This window comes from Phyllopteryx taeniolatus, chromosome 8, assembly GCF_024500385.1.
Source record: "Phyllopteryx taeniolatus isolate TA_2022b chromosome 8, UOR_Ptae_1.2, whole genome shotgun sequence".
NCBI classification, from domain to species: domain Eukaryota; kingdom Metazoa; phylum Chordata; class Actinopteri; order Syngnathiformes; family Syngnathidae; genus Phyllopteryx; species Phyllopteryx taeniolatus.
In genome coordinates this window covers 18,826,693-18,849,662 of record NC_084509.1, presented here as the reverse complement: position 1 = coordinate 18,849,662, position 22,970 = coordinate 18,826,693, and the positions used below count along the sequence as shown (strand labels likewise).

Below are 22,970 nucleotides of genomic sequence, written 5' to 3'. Positions count from 1 at the left end.
AATTGAAGGCAATGCATGGACATTTAAATTAAGTCCTAATTTGGTGGTTTCTCAACCTATGTGGCACAACAGATCATTTTCAGAGGTTACAGAGCAGACAGCCACTTTCCCCAGACGAATATGGCCTGTCCAAAGTGTTTTTGGTGGTGTTCTAAATTTGACACTGATTTCACTGTTTTACCATCCTTGATGAATTTAAGTGCATCCTGAAGAGCCTGCTGCCCATTGCTCCCTCGAGTTTTTATTCTTGAGTAGAGCCCCAGTCATACTTTTACAGTTTCACATAATGCAAACAAAGTATTTGGAATTTTTTTCTCAAACTAATGGCTCACCCTACGCAACAGTCTCATATTATTTTCTAAAGCAAGTGTGCATGCATATCATTTCTAAAACACACATACTCCCATAGGTTTATTTTGTACTGAAAAAATATTACATCAATTTACTGAAAAATCAGTCATTTGTACCAATAAAATGATTTTAACGCTAGCAAGGCCGCTGTAATTCAAAGAAAGCGTTGAGATTAGATTGGCTCCATCTAGTGGTCATGGAGGGAATTATGAACAGGGGGCGCGGGGGCTTCTTACCCAGGGGGGCGTCTTACCCCGCTCTACCACAATTCAAGATCATTATCAATAACGTGTACGTACCTCCACGAGTTTTATCTAAGAAATGTCCTTATTTAGTGAAGTGCGTCTTTTAATCATTCATTGCCAGTCATCTACCGCGCCGCCCCCAAAATATCATATACATTTTTATTTATTTCTGTGAGCTCAGGCTATTGTATGACGTTACACGGTGAACTGCAGTCGTGTGTGAACTGCGAAGGGTAAAAATTCGCCAGGGGGCAGCAAAGTCTACTATTTAGGGACAAGGTCTAATCTACCCTGATAATCATTCACATTACATTCCAAGTCCGCTAAATACTGTACTGTATTCATTCACGTGAAGAAAGGCGGAATGGCATTATTTTTAGACTTTAAACGAAGATACCGTGGATACATTCGAAATGTTTGACATTTCAATTACGTTATGTTAAATTATAAATGAACTTTGCTTGTAGATGAAGTGGGAAAAACAGAGGAAATCACTAAATACATATGTTATTTGTGAAACCTGTGCAGTTCGCCACTTGACAGGCGAGAAAGAATAACGACATGAAAGGAGACCAAACCTTCATAATAAAAGTTAATTTATATATATTTATATATATTTCATCAATGATTTATCAATGATTGGCATAAGCACTAATATATTAACTCTGACGGGATACTTTTTATTTACAAAACTCCCACAAAGGTTGCGCTAACATTTAGAATCTTTGAGGTTGAAGCAGCGTATTTTTCATCACAGTGACCGGAAGTGCGAGTTACTGTCTGTAACTTTGACACCAGTAGGAGGTGTGCAAGCCGGCGGAGGAAGAATCAGTGGCGGCGGTGGTGCTTCACCTCAGGCTACAAACAGGAAGCTCGTCCGCGGCGCGGAGCTCCCACCTGAGTTAGGAGACAGCCGGCCAGATGGTCGCCTCTTTCGCGGACCTTTTATGCCTGAAACTCGTTTTGCTGTGAACCTTTACGAAGTTTGTTTGCCTGGTACGTCGTTAAAAGTCATCTCAAGGCGGGCGACCCAAGGTAAGTACGCACCCGATCTTTTCAAAAATAGTTGTTGGTTGCTACAATTAAGAGTCACGCCGAACTCTGCTCATTATTCTGCCGACATTCAGACTGACAAGGTCTCCAGTCACACGCGACAATTGGGAATCTCCGGAATGATAACAGTTTAAATGTTTTTATTGAAATCAGTTGATGTATACAGTACAATATAGAAGGCCATTTATATTGCATGTCGAAACGGGTATGTTTTGGATCCAATATTTCATCTTAGATTTGCTGCAACGAATTGAAAGAAACCGTGGTGGGGGGACATTTACTTTGAAAATCTCTTCCTGGGCCCTGGCACTCAGGGGCCCTCAGGATAGTCACCATTTCCCCCAGTTTATGGGGGCCCCTGCTCGTGCTAACAGGCACGCAGCAACAAATCAGCGTTTTTATTCTTTTTGTTGAATTTGTTTTGCCCATTTGGCTCTTTATCTCGGTTTGAACAGTACAACAGTACATTTACTTTCAATTTACTCACGATTGTCAAACTTTTAACACTAATCATGGTCTTTCCAGCCAAGGATAGTTTATCATCTCTTTGATGATTATGTTGTCCTTGTTTGTTGTCCTTTTAGTTTAGGGGCCATAGTGGTCATTTCTTCAGAAAGGTTTACCAAGCTAATTGTTAACCTTGAATATGACAATACAGTACGTAAGTTTTGTGCCATAATGCCAGCTGAGCACATCTTTGACAGTTGGACAGAAAACAAAAGGGGATGTGAAACTTTAATTGACGTCAGCCATTCTGCCATAAAATTGCAGTCGGCGGGAGCAGCAGATATATCCAAGATCTTTTTAGGGAAAGAAAAACAGCTCAAGGATGCTAAATTAATCTAATATGTGCATTATTTTAACTAATAGATGTGATCTGACAGGCCAATATTTGTTAAAAACAAATTTCTCTAGGAAACAGCAGATAAATTGTCAGGAAAAGTACATGTCAGACAAGTGTGTCACATCCGCCCTAGGTCTTTGCACCAAGATAATGCGTCTGTAATGTTTTCCGATACTATTTTTGTGGAGAAATGTCAGTTTCTGATAAAACTGCAGTCTTGTGGCTTTACAATTGGGTGATTACATCACTTTACTCTCAAAAGTTCATCTGACTTCCAAGTTTAGAAGCCTTCCTTAAATTAGCGTATGCAGGAAACGTTCAAAAGTTTTTGAGAGTAATCTGTATAATGTAACATTTCTGATGCAGATATGCATGTTCCTGTTCGTGGCCCAATGACTCAATCAGCCCTTTTCTCACCCAATGGCTAAATACAAGTTACACTTGCTCAATCAAAGGAGAGCCAATGCTGTCTGGAAAACTTCTCATACGAGGGATTTCTAACATTTTCCACATCTCGTATAGAAATGCATTTTTGTATTAGCTAGTGCAGTTATACATGACTGAAAACTCCAATAACAATACTGATTTTAATCTTACCTTTGCAAAGGCAGAATTTAAATATTTAAATATTGTAGTAGAGGAGGATGTAACAACTCGGGTCTTCAGTATCACAGCTCTGTCACCCGAAGCTCACAAGCTTTTTCAATGTAATTGACCGTTTAAATTTTTAGTCACAGTCTATAATCTTTGTTGTCCCATGTGTTGTGCACCAGAGAGTCGGTTCCCCTGTCATGCAATATTAAAAAAGGAGAAATGAGAAATGTTTTTATCCCTCCCAATCTGATTTAAAAGCATTTAAGTTAGATATGACAAAATCGTCTTTTAATATATGTTTATAAATCTAAAACACACAATCACAGGCAAAAAATAAATGTTGTCAAGGTGTGACATTGCCATTAACAACATATACTCTACAGCTATGATAGCATTGCTGAAACAACAGATCCAAAGGTGTCTCAATACTTGTACTGATGAAGGAAATAGTGTATGGCAATGGTATTTGGAACAGGCAATATCCCTGGCAGTGCTGTGTTTGGAAAGGGGCAATTGGCAACACTCCCCCCCTGTTGTTTTAAGTTTAGAGGAAACTGATAAGGCTAACTGACGTAATTGGGCAGACATGAGCGAACAAAGCAGCTACAGTATTTACTCCAAGTCAGTTTCAGCCCTTAATCAGGACTCTCTGAAGAAAAACTCTACTACATTGATTCAAACAGTTGTATAACTAAGGTGATGTTGATCTTGTTTCGTTATTTGCCTCATGATGCGTGACATTTACAAATGTGTTATACTGTGATTAAGGAACGATCAAACTTAATAGTTCAAGTCAAGTTAAATTACAACCTCTACAACATTACATTTGTAACGTTTAAGTTCAACAACTGCTGGAGACCAATTGTGTTTTCCATCCATTCATTTTCTTCTGCTTATCCGAGGTCAGGTCTCGGGGGGCAGTAGCTGTAGGATGAAAGCCCAGACTTCCCTTTTCCCAGCCACTTCTTCCAGCTCTTCCGAGGGGATCCCGAGGAGTTCCCAGGCCAGCCGAGAGACGTAGTCTCTCCAGCGGTCTTGGGTCATCCTCGGGGTCTCCTCCCGGTGGGACATGCCTGGAACACCTCACCAGGGAGGCGTCCAGGAGGCATTCTAAACCAATGCCCGAGCCACCTCATCTTGCTCCTCTGACTGCGGAGGAGCAGCGGCTCTCCTCTGAGCCCCTCCCGGATGACCGAGCTTCTCACCCTCTCTCTCAGGGAGAGCCTGGACACCCTGCGGAGGAAACTCATTTCGGCCGGTTGTATCCATGATCTTGTTCTTTCGGTCACGACCCACAGCTCGTGACCATAGGTGAGGGTAGGAACGTATATCGACCGGTAAATAGAGAGCTTCGTCTTTCGGCTTAGCTCCTTCTTCAACACAACGGACCGATACAAAGTGCGCATCACTGCAGACGCTGCACCAATCCGCCTGTCGATCTCCCATTCCATTTTTCCGTCACCCGTGAACAAGACCCCAAGATACTTGAACTCCTCCACTTGGGACAGGATCTCATCCACAACCTGGTGAGGGCACTCCACCCTTTTCCGACTGAGGACCATAGTCTCAGATTTGGAGTGATGATTTTCATCCCAGACACTTCACCCTGGGCTGCAAACCGCTCCAGTGAGAGTTGGAAATCACGACTTGATGAAGCCAACAGAACCACATCATCTGCAAAAAGCAGAGATGCAAAACTGAGGCCACCAAACCGGACCCCCTCTACGCCTCGGCTACACCTTGAAATTCTGTCCATAAAAGTAATAAACAGAATCTGTGACAAAGGGCAGCCTTTTGTTTGTCCAACCCTCACCGGAAACGAGTCTGACTTAATGCCGGTAATGCGGACTAAACTCTGACACTGGTTCTATATTGTATCAGGGGGTTCGGTACCGCATACTCCCAAAGCACCCCCCCCCCCCCCCCCCCCCAGGACTCCCAGAGGGACATGGTCGAACACCTTCACCAAGTCCACAAAACACATGGAGACTGGTTGGGCGAACCCCCATGCACCCTCAAGGACCCTGCCGAGGGTGAAGAGCTGGTCCACTGTGCCACGGCCAGGACGAAAACCACTCTGCTCCTCCTGAATCTGAGATTCCACTTCTCGACGGACCCTCCTCTCCAGCACCCCTGAATAGCCCTTACCAGGGAGACTGAGGAGTGTGATCCCCTGTAGTTGGAACAAACCCTCCGGTCCCCCTTTTTAAAAAGGGGGACCACCAACCCAGTCTGCCATTCATAGGCACTGTCCCCGATGTCCACACGATGTTGCAGAGTAAATACTGACAACATCCAAAGCCTTTCCGGGCGAATCTCATCCACCCCTGGGGCCTTGCCACCAAGGATCTTTTTAACCACCTTGGTGACGTCAATCCCAGAGATAGGAGAGCCCCCTCAGAGAGCGTTCCTCCCAATCACACCCTTACAGGTCTTATTGTCATTGTCTACGTGAGCATTGAAGTCCCCCAGCTGAACGATTGAGTCCCCTGCGGGAGCGCTCTCCTGCACCCCCTCCAACGACTCCAAAAAGGGTGGGTACTCTGAACTGCTGTTTGGTGCATATGCACAAACAACAGTCAGGAACCGTCCCCACCCAAAGCCGGAGTGAGGCTACACTCTCGTCCACCGGGTGAACCACAATGTACAGGTGCCAAGCCGGGGGACAATAAGTATACCCACATCTGCTCACCTTCGAGCCCCACCTCCAGGCGTGGCTCCAGAGGGGGGCCGTGGTGACCCGCGTCCAGGCAAAGGAAACCTATATCCATTTATTTTTGTTCGGCATAGGGTTTTTTTGGAGCTGTGCTTTGTCTGATCCCTCACCTAGGACCTGTTTGCCATGGGTTACCCTACCAGGGGTGTGAAGCCCCAGACAACTTGACGCCTAGGATCATTGGGACACACAAACCCCTCCACCACGATAAGGTGACGGCTCAACGAGGGGCAATTGTGTTTTGTATAGTAAAATATTATGGAGTAGCACAGGGAAGCCAATACTGCTTGTCTTCATTGGGGTTGCAGGTAACTGGAGCCTATCCCAGCTGAACTTGGGCGAGAGGCAGCGTACACAGTAGACTGGTCGCCAGTCAATTGCAGGGCAGACAAACAACCATTCACCCTCGCATTCCCATCTATGGGCAATTTTCGGTCTTCGATTAACCCACCATGCATGTTTTTGGAACGTGGTGTACCTGGGGAAAACCCATGCAAGCATAGAGAGTCTGCCTGTGAGCCAAACTGCTCGAGGTTGTCCAATTTAGTCGTCTTGTCTTTCCTACTCCACAATGACGTTTAGAGCATGACGTCGACTAGTCGGTAATCATGTTTTTGGTTTAAGGAGGAGGAAGATCCACTTGCAGCAAAGATGGTTATGCTAAATAAAATGAGTCTGTCACCGTAATGATTGATTTATTTTGTCTTCTATTTCTGAATGTGAAGCTTTGGTGAGTGAGTATTTTGGTAAGAATATAGGGGAAAAAGCCAGGTTCAAGCAGGATGTAGAACAACATTTTGGCCTACACTATCAAACGGGAGGGAGAGCAGGGAATTATTCCACTGCACATGAAGAGGTTCATAATTATTTTCATCCACCTATCTACTGTACATTCTATCCTGCTTATCCTCACTTGATTGCATGTTTGCTGGAGAAACTGCAAAGTCCCACAATGCCAAAACTGATGCTGTGATCGGCCTAGAGCGAGGACAGGTTTCCCTGTTTGACTAAGTTGTGCAAACCTTACCTGGCTGTCTCAGTGGCAAGCACACCCAGAGAAAAAGGATTCGCAACAGTGAGAGAGCGTTCACCCATACCATGTTGATGTTCTTGTCTTCTAACGTCTGTTTTGTGTGAATTCAGTGTATGAGCTATCCATTGTCGATAAAAATTGATTTCAAAACATTCCCTCCTCTAATATTTTAAACTATGGTATTGAAACTGAAAAAAATGTCTGACTGAAAATATATAAATCTATAAAGTACGTCGTCAACGGAACTTTCATCACATTAGTGTCAACATAAAAATGTGTAGTTGTGCAACCCCTAAGCACGCCACCACCATGCTGCCTACATTGAAGGTACATCTTCAATGTAATTCATTCATTGAATTAATTTATTGATTCATTCATTGAATTAATTTATTGATTTTGCATTTCGGATTAGTTTAACTGTGACATTTAACATCCCAAATCAGGAGTTAATTTTGCTGGTTTAATGATAGCCTGTCCGTGCTTGGACAATGGTGTCTGGAGTATGCCATGCTTGCTAAAATGCTGACACACAGCTTTTAGAAGTTGTTTTTGTTTACATGTCAAACAGAAGAGAAGGATAAATAGTCTTCAAACTTAACTCTAAGGACAACACACTCAGAGAATACCCTTTTTTTAACACTTCAACAACCTGGTCTTTATATTGACATTTTCCTGTCATTATTGTTGGAGGCTTGTGTAACATCCTCGAAGAAGCACAGTGAAAGGGAGTTGGTCGAGACTTACTCACATTTCACAATTTGTCTTTTAGCTTGCAAGCCCATGTTTTTCTTCTTTTTTTTAACTGTTTTTTTTTTTTTAAATTTAAACAAGCCAAGCTTTTTAAATTACTTGTTTTATTTTCAGCTTTTTAGAAGCAGGATTATTTGTGTGAGCTTGATGCACATGAAAAAAAATATTACTGTGAGATACTGTAAGAGCAGCCTGTTGGAATTTTCCCCTCCGGTCACAAACGTATAGCAGGCCAGGACAGGCCAAGGAATGCAAGAGCGACTGCAGGAGATGATAGAGAGACAAGTGGCAGAAAGCATGCTGATATCAAATTAATCATAAATAAGGTGAGGATGTGTACGTTGTTGCTTAATGGTGCCAAAAGACTACAGCCATTCCCAAGCCACACAACCCCTTCAAACATATGTTCCTCTCCTCCTTTGTGTTCACTCAAGTGTTTTCAGCAAGTTCTTTTGCTGTAAGTCTGTAATTACACCACACACCAGTTACACCTTTCATCTCAACAGCGCCACGGTTTGGTAATCCATGCCACAGTAAATACAGGAAGTCCTCGATTTACGAACGAGTTCCGTTCCTACGCTGGCGACGTAACACAAATTTGGATTTCACCGTTAAAGTCGAAATTTACGGTGAAATACTTCTGTTGCGGCTATTGTCCCACGTGATTGTGACAGCAAGCTCAGTGTGTGTGGGCCTGTGTGTCGATGTGTGAGTGAGACGGGACTGCGCAGGCGTTGTCCGGCGGGACTGTGAAGGAGGAAGGAGTGCGCGCCGGTGCGAGTGTGTACAGTAGCAAGTGTAGTGACGGCGACCGGGGAAGAGTAGCGATTAGCGGAGGACCCGTTGACGTTGAATGTGCAGAGGAGCTAATGAAGCCATTAAAGCAGCAAATTGGTGCTTCGTGCCTTTATTGTTGCCGCCACCCAGCTCAGCTGTGCAACGAGAGAAGGGAGTTAACCCCTGTGTCTCTCAACCACGGTCAGGTGACTGTAGCAGGAAAGGTTAACACTTTGTATAAAGAAACTAAAATACATTAAAACAAAAAAATAAGAAGCTGTACTTACCATTACTGCTGAGAGTGTGAAAAAAGGAGGGGGAAAAAGGCAAAGATACTCCCGGCGCACAAACACAGACAAGCACTATGCACTAGCTAAGCAGAAAGACTATGGTGCTGGGACAAAATGGCGGACGAGGCACGGGCGTCGTAAAGTCGAAATGTCGTAGGTCGAGTCCGTCGTAACTCGAGGACTTCCTGTAGTCATTTTCCAAGGATACTGGTTTAGTGCCTCATTCATACAACAATCTACTTAGAGTTCCTTGTTAATAGCAGGTAATACCTTCCCATGCCGTCCTGATGGGTTCCAACACTCTCAGACTTGCATCACTATGACATTGCAGTGGAATCACTGCACAGCAACCCCTCACCCACCCACCAGCACACACAGTTGTTGAACCTCCCACTGCTGTTTTGCCTGCATGTTAAATGGTTTGTTAAAGTTGTTACCTTGATCCTGTTTCAGCTATCCACACGACCATGAGTGTGGGGTGGGAGAAATATTCGATTCTTTGATGCATTGTAATACACATGAATAACTCTGAATCAATTATTTTTAATAAATGATTATTAAATAACATACAGCTTACAGAATGCAAGAAGTTGAACTGAAGTGCAACGGCCGCCTGACTTTAGAGCACATAACCCTGTGCCAACTCGCCATCTGAGTGATGAACTCACAATATTAACTTATTAACTGGGTGAATACAAACTGATATGAATGAGAAATGTAACATAAATTACGCACTTGTGACTTGGCACACAGCCAGAGGTGTGTGCATGCATGCAAGTTGTTTTTTTAGATGCAGTTTTACTTATCATTTCTTCATTTGAGGAGCAACTTTCTAATTTTAGCAAGATTTTTTTTTGCAGCTGTATCGCACAGGGACCCGAAGCAAGGATTGCATGAAAAAAAAAAAAAATGACAATATAACAGGGGAGTTGAATGTAGGGCTGCAGCTAACGCGAATCCTTTTGTACTCTAGTATCCTACTGAAAATTATATCAATCAATTATTTGGATAAACTATATTTTTTTGCATGGTTAAACAGCAATTATGAATACAAGAGAGAAAATAAGACCTTTCATTCAATAATGTATGACTAATTTGTTTCCTTTTTGAAATATAATCAACAGTTTGTATTTCTTAAATACACATTGTGCTTAAAAGATAAGGCATTCATTAAAAATAAAACCTTCACATAAGCAGCTAGCATTTTAGCATTGTGTGACATATTAATACATTAGGTTCATGGCTGTGCATTTATGAGCTGAGACCAGCTGACTAGGAATAAGACAAATATTCTTTGTACTACTAAGTTTTGGAAGCGTTTCGTTTGTTCAAATTAAAATGACGAAACCTCGAGAGAAAAATATTTCCTTCATCTGACTTCACTAAAGCCCTCTCTGCTTGGGTACATGATGAGGATCCATTTTGCCCTGATTCCTCTTTGGCCATATTTGTCACCTACTTGACTCAAAGCTTTCTCACTTACAGATCATCAGATTGGCCATATGTAACACAGTGACTGCACTGAGCGAAAAGCACCCTGTATGCATAGATCGGTTTACTCTTGGGACGATGTGAGTCTCAGGATGCACGTCTGGAAACAATGAGTCCCTGCAACTTATCATCACGGACTACGGATACAGTAATCCTACGCTATATGACGGTTGTTGCGTCGCGGTCCAGCTGTATTGCAGATTTTTATTTGTACAATATTTTTGTGTTATCCATTGCTCTCTCTCTCTCTCTCTCTCTCTCTCTCTCTCTCTCTCTCTCTCTCTCTCTCTCTCTCTATCTATTATGTTTCAGCCTGCCACGAAAGCAAATGTTTTTGGACGATATATTTTCCCCAAAACTATCACGATAAACGACAGTATACATTTTTTTTCATCCCGCTGACATAATGATATCATAGAGCATAATATTTCAAATACATAATTTTTAAGAACAATTAACTTTCAATTCTAAAGAACATTGGAATTGTAATGGGGAGCAATACATAAAATATCTTAAATAAAAAAAATAGAAATAAATCAGGCTCAGGCTCTGTTTGCAAAAATTGCCCTTAAACAAATATTAAAGATTTGGCACATAGGTATAGAGTCAGTAACCCACTAAAGAGGCCCAAAAAAATGTCTTAAAGCCTGCCAAATTTGAATGAATAAAAAACATGTACGTATAAGCATGCCATACATATTAATATCAGTTATTTTAGTCTTTATTTGTTGTATGAATCTTGTCGTGTTATATACTGCATAATTTCTGCTGCTTGTATGGTTTCTGCTGCCTCTTGGCTTTTAAGAGATTTTATCTCTCACTAAGCTTTTACCTGGTTAAATAATTGATGAATCAAATGTAAAATAAGGCTGGCCCTCGAGTTGCAGGACTGTGATGCGAGACCTTCATCTGTCAATCAAATGACGCTGAAAATGAATTTGCTGAAGTCAATTACTGCCTTAATATTGATGTCTGCCGCTGTGGTTATGGTTTATAAACAGTTAACTTTTGCGCGCGCGTGTGTGTGTGTGTGTGTTATGTGGAGAACATACACACAACTCCGAGCAGTGATGTTTTAAGTGTCGCCGCGGTCGAGTGAGCTTTTTAGCTCTGGCCTTTAGCTCGTTAGCTCACAGGCTAGTAAATGTAATAAACAGTTCACTTTCCCTTTATCCCTGCTGTGTGCATCTACGGAGAAAATGCCATTCTGCCAGCAGGGCATAGTCCAGAAAAAACTCCCGTGTACTTTGTATGGAATGATAGCCCATCCTACTCGGCCTCTGATTGGCTAACACCAATACAGGATTCGTAGTTTTGCTACGCTGTCTGTGGTAGCTCTGGTATGTTCATTTCACCTTTGTCTCTCTGGTCCCACGACGCGGCGTCATACTCGGCAGAGAGAAAGGTCTGTGTTACAACGAATGGGTACTCTCTGCTACCGCACTTCTGCCGTTTTTCTTTCTCTCCCCTCAGATCGGGGATTTTACATTTTGCATCTGTTATGTTCCCACTCCTCAACTGATTAGCTTCACTTCCACGTCCACGCATCGGTGATGTAAGCGTGTTGTGTCACATATGCCCTGCGTGCGACCGTCTCTGTGGTAAGACTGATTTGCACTTTTGCTTTTCAATGCATTTTTTGATGTGCAAAATGCTAATTTTGACTCACAAATTTTGATCCGGCTGGCACGGTGGGTGACTGGTTAGCACATCTCCCTCACAGTTCTGAGGACTGGGGTTCAAATCATTTGCACACTGATTGAGGAGTATCTGCAACATTTGCACAATCAACATTGTCCCAGATTATCGCTTGAAGTCTCGGCGCCCTTTGCACAATGGTCATCGCACCGGACTATTGCAATATTAGTCTTTCGAACTGCTCTAAGTACTAGAGGACTCTGCAACTTTTGGCACAATTGTAAAAAAAAAAAAATGCATTACCAGATAACTAGAAACCCTTTATTGCTCAGTCACTGTTTTTAGTCAATGTCTTTATGTCTCAAAAGTGTTCTCTGTCAATTGACTGTCTGTTGTCGTACTAGAGCGGCTCCAACTACCAGAGACAAATCCCTTGTGTGTTTTTTGGACATACTTGGCAAATAAAGATGATTCTGAAAATGTTACTGTGAACAAGAAGTTTGTCCGCAACAAGCAGTAACAGACAAAACAGGTCAATAAAATTTAAGAAACACAACAAAAACAAATGCTTTACTTTTATTTTATCATTTGTTTGACTCAGAGGGGCCAGTTCTTATAGTGAGGTTTTCTAACCCTCTTCCCTTGGGAAAACCACGTCGAGCATTACCCAAACCATATGATTGACATGCATTTAAAAATTATTACATAAGTTTACCACCACCACAGAAAAGCCTAATTTATTAATATTCACTTTTATTTAGCGTGGCTTTGTAGTAAGAGTGCGGGTACTAGACTGGCCTGCCTGCAGTCCAGACCTGTCTCCCATTGAAAATGTGTGGCGCATTATGAAGCGTAAAATACGACAACGGAGACCCCGGACTGTTGAAGAGCTGAAGCTGTACATCAAGCAAGAATGGGAAAGAATTCCACATACAAAGCTTCAACAATTAGTGTCCTCAGTTCCCAAACATTTATTGAATGCTGTTAAAAGAAAAGGTGATGTAACACGGTGGTAAACATGACCCTGTCCCAGCTTTTTTTGGAACGTGTTGCAGCCATAAAATTATAAGTTAATGATTATTTGCTAAAAACAATAATGTTTATCAGTTTGAACATTAAATATCTTGTCTTTGTAGTGTATTGAATTAAATATAGGTTGAACATGATTTGCAAATCATTGTATTCTGTTTTTATTTGTTTAATACAACGTCCCAACTTCATTGGAATTGGTGTTGTATTTGTTGCTGCATGAGCTCTTCAGTGAGTTAATCAACATTTTACAAAAAGCCATACATGTAATGACTACATTGGCAAGTTTATTTCTTGTGCAAGTTAATATACAATTTTGACCTCACAGAAAATGTAGATGCAGGAATATCAGACCTTGAGTATATGGCTTGCAAAGTGGAGGATTTATGAAAGTTCTTGGGATTCATATCCACATTCCCTGACCATGTTGATTGTTTGCAAACTTAGCTGAAGTTCTCCAGTGCGTCTCCTGTTAGACCCTTACATGACATTACATAAATATTGAAATAAATAAACATTAAAGTAAATGAATAAATATTTAAATAATTAAAAATTGAAATCATTAAGTACCTGATGACACTTATTTAATTATGTAGTGATTTAATTTTGGAACTCTTGATCCTCCATATGGCACCCCCTTGACTATTAATTATTCTGTTTAATTCTTATTCCATAAACGCAATATTAATTCGAGTTCAATGTTTTGACGAGTGCTGGAACATAAAATGTATTAATGCTTGAAATTTGTTTTGGGTTTAGTTCCGCTTTAATAAAATATAATTGATGTAAATGCATCGCATATGTAATGTATCTAAACATTACAAATGCTGTTTTTGAAGGTACCGTATTTTCCAGAGTCAAAGTCGCACCAGCCAAAAAATGCATAATAAAGAAGGAATCGCATTGGAGTATAAGTCGCATTTTTGGGGGGAAATTTATTTGATAAAATCCAACACCAAGAACAGACATTTCATCTTGAAAGGCAATTGAAAATAAAAATAGAATAGAGAACAACAGGCTGAATAGGTGTATGGTATGCTAACGTTACATGACGCATAAATAACGAACTGAGAACGTGGCTGGTAGGTTAAAGTAACATATTAATAGTTATTCAGATAACTAAAGCATAAAGAACATGCTAACAAGTTTACCAAACCATCAGTGTCACTCCAAATCACTAAATCCAATGAAATCTTCATCCTCGGTGTCACTTCTAAACAACTCCGCCAACTCCGGAGGTAGACGATGCGCCGCTTCCTCTGCTATGTCGCTTTCGTCAGACTCATTGTCAGTTGCAGGTGCAGATACACAGGCCTAGAGCGCCCTCTTGCGGTTGTCAGTGTGAAAATAACGTGACGACATATAATAATGTGTTAAGAATTTCACATATTATTATTATAAATCGCTTTAGAGTATAAGTCACACCCCCGGCTAAACTATGAAAAAAAAACTGCGATTTATAATCCGAGAAATACGGTAATAAGGAATATTTAGGTTTTTCTTTTTACATAAAAGATTTTCAAGTTTGGGAAAAGAGCAGTGCAACGCTGCTCTAGGAGGTGCACAGTTACAGTAAAGATACTGTCTCTGAACTACCACTTATCCTGTTCAGGATCATAGGGAAGCTGGAGCCTATCCCAGCCAGCTGACTGTCGTGAGAGGCAAGCTACACCCCGGAGTAATCGCCAATCAATTGCAGTGCACAACTTCATATTACTGTATTTGCTCAAATAGTGGCCAAGGACCTTTTATTCATTTGTATGCAGACCGTACCATGTGTCTAATTGAGAGGAGCCTGTTATTTCTACAAATTCTTGTAGAGCATGGAGCTAGACCCTGCTTTTGTTATAGGGAATGGAATGTGTCATTGGCTCACATTAGTATTTTTTTTTCATCTGTTGTTTTACCAATCAATGATGCAGTACAGTTAGAGACGGAGGTAAATGATTTCTTACTCTCTCTTATCAGATGCACCTGCCTGAACAGCGTGGCCAAAGCACCTCCTGCGGAGACCATGCGGGTGTGTTTTGTTTAGTTTCTTTTGCAACCCAGTTTTCATGTATTTTGTAAATCTAGACTTGAACGTGCACTTATTGTTCTAATAAATGAAAAGCCACCCCTCTTGACTACAGCAGCAGACAGCAACTGATAATGATAAAACCCAACACATCGATATGACTAGATAGTTTGGAACTAGAAAGCAATGTGTAAGTGATTTAAAATAAGAGCTTAAAGGAAACTTGTCAAAGATGTATTTGAGCCAACTAACTTGTGAAAACTCAAAAAGGACGTGGTGAAACTCCAACCAGTGAGCGACCATCAGTGGTTTACATCGCCCATACTGTCCCGGTATGGTAACACCAGCTGCCCAGATAGAAGAAATCCTATCTCTTTGTCCCTGGATTTGAAAGTTTCAATAGTGTGTACAACTGTGCCAGTCTATGTAGATAATGTGTAGTGGAAACATGGTTTAAAAATACATGATTACTCATGCTTGACTTTAAAATAGCTACATTACATCATTGTGTGTCTATTTATGTTAACAATGGTCATTATGGCCAGAAGGTTTCTCTGTGTGTCATCTAGGGCGAGTGTGAGTGATCCACAAGTGCCTGGTTAGACCTTTGCTCAGTAAGGCAGTTGGAAGGGTAGCTGATTTACAGCAACTGAGGGGCACATGCCGGATTACACACAGTCTAACTCACACGCCACCCACTTTGGGCTGCCTGACAATAGGAGCAATCAATGCATACTGAAAGATGAAGCTAGATTTAGGAAAAGAAAGTCCAATGTAGCGCTAGTGTAAAATGCTGTATCTTGACAGTAGAAACACTGTGAATGTTTGTTTGTGTCCATGAAGACTCTGCCATTTAGGGTCGTAAACATCCAAATGAATGGGTATTTTTTTTTCTTTTTCCCCCCCCGTTATTACTGACCATATATAGATCCATCCCTCCATTTTCCATACCGCTTATCCACACTCGGGTCGCGGGCGTGCTGGAGCCTATCCCAGCTGACTCTGGGCGAGAGGCGGGGTACACCCTGAACTGGTCGCCAGCCATTGCGGGGCACTTCGAAACAGACAAACATTCGCACGCACGTTCACACCTACGGCTCATTTAGAGTTTTCAATTAACCTACCATGGATGTTTTTGGGATCTGGGAGAAAACCGGGGTATCCGGAGAAAACCCGCACGGGGAGAACATGCAAACTCCACACAGACAAGGCCGGATTTGAACCCAGATCCTCATAACTGGGAGGCAGATGTGCTAACCAGTCGTCTGCCGTGCCGCCTAGTATTATAAACACAACAAAATGATTACGTTTTCAAATCAGAAGTCAAGGATAAGTTTGTTCAACAATTGATCGAGTTACTGTAAAAAGGGTTTTTAGTAACAAAATATGCTTACAATATCTTAACACTTTACAATTGATCCCGCTGGCCGGACGAAATTGCTGCGCGGTCCGGGAGCTTGACATGTCTGGGTTAGTCTTCACTAAACCTAAGAAACATGTTTTTGGAATGTGGGAGGAAGTAAACTTGTGCAAGCATGCTGCGTACATGCAAACGCCACTCAGGAAGTGAAGCCCAGATTAAAACCCACAACCAAAAGTTCCATTTAAAAAAAATAAATGAATAAATAAATAAAATAAAAAAATATTGGTGATGATTCAAAGTTATGTTTTTGGTTTTAGTACTGTCAACACGTTCCACTATCCAATGTCGTGCTTATTTAATTTGTTGGCAAATTACACATCTCTCTGGAACAGTCATTTCTAATCTTTATGGAGCAAAGGCACATATTTTACATTTGGAAAATCTCATGGCACACCAACAAACAAAGTAGATACACAGCAATTACTGTATGTACTTCCTTCCATCTAATAGAAGATCATTTATTTGTTCTGTCTGTCACTATGCCTCACTGGCATAAATAGAGGAACAAAGATACTTGATTTCTTGTAAATTGATAATTTTTTTTGACCACTTAAGTAAAATTTTATAATTTCCCAGGGCACACCTGAAGATCGTTCATGGCACACTAATGTGCCACGGCACACTGGTTGGGAATCACTGCTCTAAAATTATATATTGTGTTTGACTTTTTTGTTTAAATATCATAGTGATCACAGCAAGTACACACGGTGACATAGACTGGAATAGCGAGTGACTCCCTAGCATCCGAGAACATGTTGGTGCTCACATGGCTTGCCCAATGGCACCACGATGGTGGCAAATGCAGGTGTGTGTGACTTCTCTTTGGGTTTACCTCTGCAGGTGGACCACACTGCACTCTTGTCAGTCAGACACAGCCGTTTCACCTTTTAGCCATCTCTATACTTACTAGATAGATATAGTTGAATTTAGTATCATAGAAGTGATTTATTCTGAATTTGCAAATGATAAGCAGTGTAATTATGGACAGGTAAAACAGAATAAAAATGGACAATCGTAGAAAAGAAAACCACTCAATAAATTCACTTACCTGTCCGATAAGGTGGTGGGAAGAAGTACAATTTATTTAATCCCACCCCACATGTTCTCTTTATCTTACTATATCTCAGATTTGTGCTGACCAAATGTGTACAAATAATAACGAAAGAAGAAAAGGAAAAAAATATGCAAGAATGAACATATGGTGACAATCAAACCCTTAAATATCTCTTATTCTTGTGGTGATCAATAATCTTCATTGCTATATCTCGTGAAAAATATTTTTCATAGGTGCTTTTGAATTGATTGTTTGAACATTCCCTGTGCTCCTCCATCAATCTATTCCACAGTTTGACGCAGATAAACTAAAACAGCCAGTTTATCGACAGCCTTGGAGTTAATTAGACATATCTGTGGATGTATTTAGGTGCACCTGAAACTACTTCTTTGTGTAAGATCATGGGAAATTCTAAAGAAATCTGCCAATGTATCAGGAAGAGAATTATCTTTTTCTTTTCAAACAATTATACGCAAGTATAAACACCATGGGAATATCCAGCCATCATACTGCTCCGGAAGGAGACTGGTTCTGTGTCCCAGAGGTGAATGTGCTTTGGTCCGAAATGTGAATATTAACCTATTGACAAAACTAAAAATACATTGTGAAGATACTAGCTGAAGCTGGTAAGGGTGTGTCATTATCCATAGTGAAACCAGTACTGTACCAACATGGGCTGAAATGCCACTGTGCTAGGAAGAAGACATTACTCCCCCAACCCCTTAAAAACACAAAAAACAAAACTGATTTAAGTTTGCAAATGCATTCATGGACAAAGGCTTTAATTTTTGGAAACATGTCCTGTGTCTGACGAAACAAAAATTGAACTGTTTGGCCATAATAACAATTTTTACGTTTGGATGAAAAAGAGGGATGCTTGCAAGCTTGAGAATGCCATGCCAACTTGGAAATATGGGGGTTGCAGCATCAAATTGTGGTGTTGTTTTACTGCAGGACCGATTGGTGGAGTAGATGAGATCATGAGGAAAGAACATTATGTGGCAATACTGAGGCAACATCTCAAGACGGCTTCCTGGTTGATGCTTAGTTAATGCTTTCAAATGGGTCTTTCAAATGGACAATGACCTGATGTATAGTGCCAAACTGGTTACAAAGTGACTTAAGGAGAACAAAATCAATGTTTTGGAGTGGCCATCACAAAGCCCTGATCTTTTTATTTTTTTAAATCTGACCTGTTCAGCTGCATGGCCTTGCAAAATGGTGGATTTGTGTGCAACAAGTTTTGCTGTGCAACAGGGGAGTTTGAAATACTCCCTCTTCTTATTTTTTTATTTTGTAATTATTCTGATGTTTATTGAAAATGCAGCCGAACAGAAAAGGGTTTTAGGGGACAGACAGAGGGATAGAACGGACAAGGGTAATAGGGGTGCGAACCACAGAACAACAATAGATCACGACCCTGCATGCTGCTTCTCCTCTCCTTGTCCTATTCTATCTTGTTCTGTCCGTCCCTCACAGGGTGTAGCACTACAGCCCCATGCAAGACTCATATTTAATGTTTCATTGTTGTAGATAATGTAATGACTTACTTCTTTCATCCTGTTTACAATTTGTGCTTTGTCTTTTGTCTTTGTTTCTCTCTCCCCTCTCGAAACTTTGTTCTGTTCAACTGATCACCTGATTCTCAATAAACCTCAATTATAATACAAAGAAACCACAGCAGAAGCTTCAAAACACCACTGACACTTACATTCTACTTGATCTAACAGCCGAACAGGACAACAATAGGTAGACAGTCTCAATATTTGACCACAAGTAACATTGCAAAAGTAAACTGCGGTGGCATGCTTTTTATAGTGTCTAAACACCTGTAAGAACCTGTGAGTTGATATCTTCATATAACCTGTTATTATTATTAGTGTTCCCAGCACAAGCAATTCAAGCCTGAAGCGTGTTTATGGAATTTATTAGTGAATGAACACCATATCACATGCATGTTAGTCAACTGGTGTATGGAGTTGCTGAGCTGGGACATTGAGGGGGGGCCAAGCCAGCGAGCCCATCCCGTGGGGGACCCAGCCAGGGGGACGCCACCTAGTCCCCAGGACCCAGGGCAGTCTCCCTAGGACCCAGTGTAGTCCCCCCAGCCCAACCGAAGCACCCCGACCAATCCCCAAGGGAGGGGCAAGTGTATCAGACAAGCACCCCGCGCTATTTGTATGTTGTGCAAAAGTACAAAGATGTGAAACAAGAAGTGACCTCCAGGGATTTGTTTATGTAACCATTCAGGGCCCACCAAAATGTCCTATTGTCAGGCATCCCAAAATACAGTATATGACACAGTCATGAAGTTTCGTATGAGAATGAAGGGTCAAAATAATCCAGTTACTCACCCACTTTACCAATATTATTCCAAATAGAGGCCATATTGGCACACAGAAAGAATGTCTTTGTGAAAGCCTGTGCATGAGAGACTTGGCTCATGATGAGGCTTTGAGTCATTTTAGGGTTCTGCATTCCTAGCATTCCTTTTCCTGAAAATGGGTGTAGGAAAGTGTGAGGGGTGGAAGTTGGTGTCAGAAAGTCACAAAGTCTGTGATCCCTGTTGTGTAGTGATTGCACAATGATAAGGGGACTCTGGAGAAGAAATATTCCTTAGATAGACCCTCGGGACAGGGCAGAGTGTTGCGGTAGCATCATTCCGCTTACGTCAGAACTACCAATAGACAGAGACATGGCGATCACGTAATACTTCCGTGCACTGGAAAATGTTTTTCCTGTATTGTCGATACTTATAGTGAAACTTCATTGTAGTGGCATTGCTGTAGTTGCCCCAACAAATTGGTGCAATCAATTTTCCATTAAAGTGGTATGAAGCTAAGAATGATTGAACACATGATTAATTTGGTAACTGCTGAAAATCTCACTGATGTTGGAGCGGTGTGGTGGTAGACCCAAAGCAGAGAAAACTGCTGGTGGTTGTCCTTTTAGCAACAGACTTCGAAATTAAGACACAAACACAGACACCTACACACACTTTTGATTATGTGATGTTTTCAATGTGTCCCTTCAAAGAGTTAAACTTTGGCCATCTTTTGACTTGAGATTTTATCACTCTGTAAAACAACTCACTTCCTGGCCAGCCCAAATGTGGTTTCACTGTAGTTGTATGTGCAATTCATTTCTAAAAATTCACCTTTAAACTCTTATTAAACATTTTGGCGCCTGTATCGAAATGTATATGGCTCAAAATAAACTGCAGTTCTTATTTTGACCACTGCATGTCACAATGTACTAAACAAGATTTAACATCTAAACCATTGGGGGGAAAACAGGAAGTTGGCTGGCTTTAGCTGGAATAGGCGTTTGTCATCATTTACTACCTTGCTGTATGTTGTTGTTGTACACAGTTGTTCACCATGTCACTGACTTCACATTTAGGTTTAATCGGTTTCATTTCGCCAACCTGGAGGCAGAAGGTAGAGATGTGTAGGTAATAGAGACCATGGCTGATAATTATCTACATTAGGGGTGGGCATTTAATTTTCCAGTTGAGAAACTTGTAGGGGTGTACAGATTCGTTTTCGCAACTATGCGTTCCGTATCACGATTTGTGGTTGCTGATTCGATTCAAGGACGATTTTGGTTCATTTAGAACAATGAAGTCAAATGATTCAGTCGCTGGGAATCAATTCATTAACTTTTTAGCCAAAAATTCATCCAATGTGACTGAATTAAATACCTGCATACTGGACAGTGTAGGTGAAATTTCTTAAATTCTTGTTGAAGGGAATTGGGTAAAAACTAATTATGGTCATTAAATATGAAGATTTTCCTGATCTGCTTTCCTTTTATTGTGTACTGTACTGTATGTGTTTTTTAATGGACTACAAGTCTGCTAAATAAAAGTTTGATTGTATTTTTTTTGCAATGAAACAAAGGGGAAAAATGGCAAGTTTTTATTTATATTATTTCAGCTATAATTTTATTGTTGATTGATGATGATTATTAGGTCAAAGTATCCCACGCCAATATTACTAATGTGTAGTTAGTTCTTAATTTAAACAGTTAATGCCCTGTTGGGCAAACACTGTTAGAGGAATTGACCAAGAGGTCATTTATTCACAAACTACCAAAAGTAATGGTTTCATTAAAAAAACAGTACAGTATAAATCAACAATAAATGTGACAGCTAAATAAGGGATACATTCCAAGAACCACTCTTAACATACAAAGAAACGATGACATTTAACGTAACAATAAGGACGTTAATTAGTGCCCCCCAAAAAAAAAAATTAATTCGACATCGCATTGTGGGACTCGCGCGGCTTGGCATCATGTATGTTTGTTTTTGTTAGCATTAGCAGCAATGAGGGTTTTACGCAAATAGGTCCACGGTGGGCCGGCCACGTGCTGTCCGGGCTTACTGTACATTACAGTCTGGTTTAGCCATGTAGTGTTCTCAAGAATCAATATTGAACTGTGTTTCTTTTTTTATTCACTTTATTTACCAATCGATCAGCACACAGCTAGCATCTATTTGACATGAAACTGTATTCTTCTTTGCGTCCTTTTCTTGACCTCTTTTGATGTAATATTTTACATAGTGCCCCCTAGTGTTCCGACTAAAATGCCACAGTTGGATAAAATTGTACCTTTTAATAACAAGATGACAAACTTGTTCCTTTTTTTGAATGAATGTCTTATGTTTTTAATACACTCAAAAAAAATCCAAGGTTAAACCTAGGTCTTATATTCGTGTTTGAAATTGCCTCACTAGAAATGTTTGTAGACAAGTAAATGCAGTTTCCTGCTGTATGCATAATGTGAATTTAAGAAAAATACTGTTGATTATCTAAAAGAGGAAACCAATTGGTTGTTCAGTAAGCGAAATGTATAATTTTCTGTTTTGTATTCATATTTTCACTTTAACCAAGCAAAAATATATTTTATTCTTGTTATAGATCATTTTGCACTTGAGACTACAGTGTGTTAGTCCCTTGATGTACATGTCATGGAAACAATGAGTCTCAACCCGGGAACAATGAGTCCCTGCAACTTATCATGGAATACAGATACAGTAATCCTACGCTATATCAAGGTGCTCGCTTCGCGGTCCTGCTATATTGCAGATATTTATTCCTGGTGGTGTTACTCTATTTTTAGAATGTTTGTACAATATATGTTATCCATTGCTCTTCTTCTGTCTCAGTATATTAAGTGTTTAGGCCTGTCATGATAGCAAGTTTTTTATGACAATATATTTTCCCAAAAACTATTCCGACAAACGATAGTATAGTTTTTTTTATGCCACTGATGTAATGATATTAGAGCAGGGCTGGGCAAAAATGTGTATTGTAAAAATATTTGGCTCAGGGGCGACATTGACTTTTAAAATTTGATAGGTGGTCCAAGACAGGACCAGATGCTTACATATCAAAAATTTTAAAAAAGGCATTGTTGTGTTAATTAGATTTACTTTTAATGGGAACAGTGTTGTTTTGTTGATCACCTTTTTTTGCCAGTGGATCAAAGTCTGGTGTTAGTTTTGTTGTGGCAATTCTTAGAACACATCTGAGGTGTTCATCACTTAGCTGGGATCTGTAGAATGTTTCGTTTCATCACACTAAACGTCTGTTCACGCACATGTAGAGCCAAACACCATCAGCATCCTCTGTGCCATCTTCCGGATTTTTGGAAATTT

At 40.7% G+C, this 22,970-nt stretch overlaps 1 protein-coding gene across 6 annotated transcripts in view; it reads left to right on the top strand.

Annotated features, from left to right (window-relative positions):
* The first annotated feature begins 1,408 nt into the window (after positions 1-1,408).
* The window catches only part of pik3cb (phosphatidylinositol-4,5-bisphosphate 3-kinase, catalytic subunit beta), an 80,295-nt gene continuing 58,733 nt past the window's right edge, over positions 1,409-22,970 (top strand). For 3 of the 6 annotated variants that reach the window (XM_061781330.1, XM_061781326.1, XM_061781325.1), the window contains exon 1: positions 1,409-1,631. The gene's annotated coding sequence lies outside the window, so the exon portion shown is untranslated. Of the gene's footprint in view, positions 1,632-11,617; positions 11,746-14,801; positions 14,832-22,970 lie in introns of those variants that run through there. The other 3 variants (XM_061781327.1, XM_061781328.1, XM_061781329.1) reach the window with 2 other exon arrangements.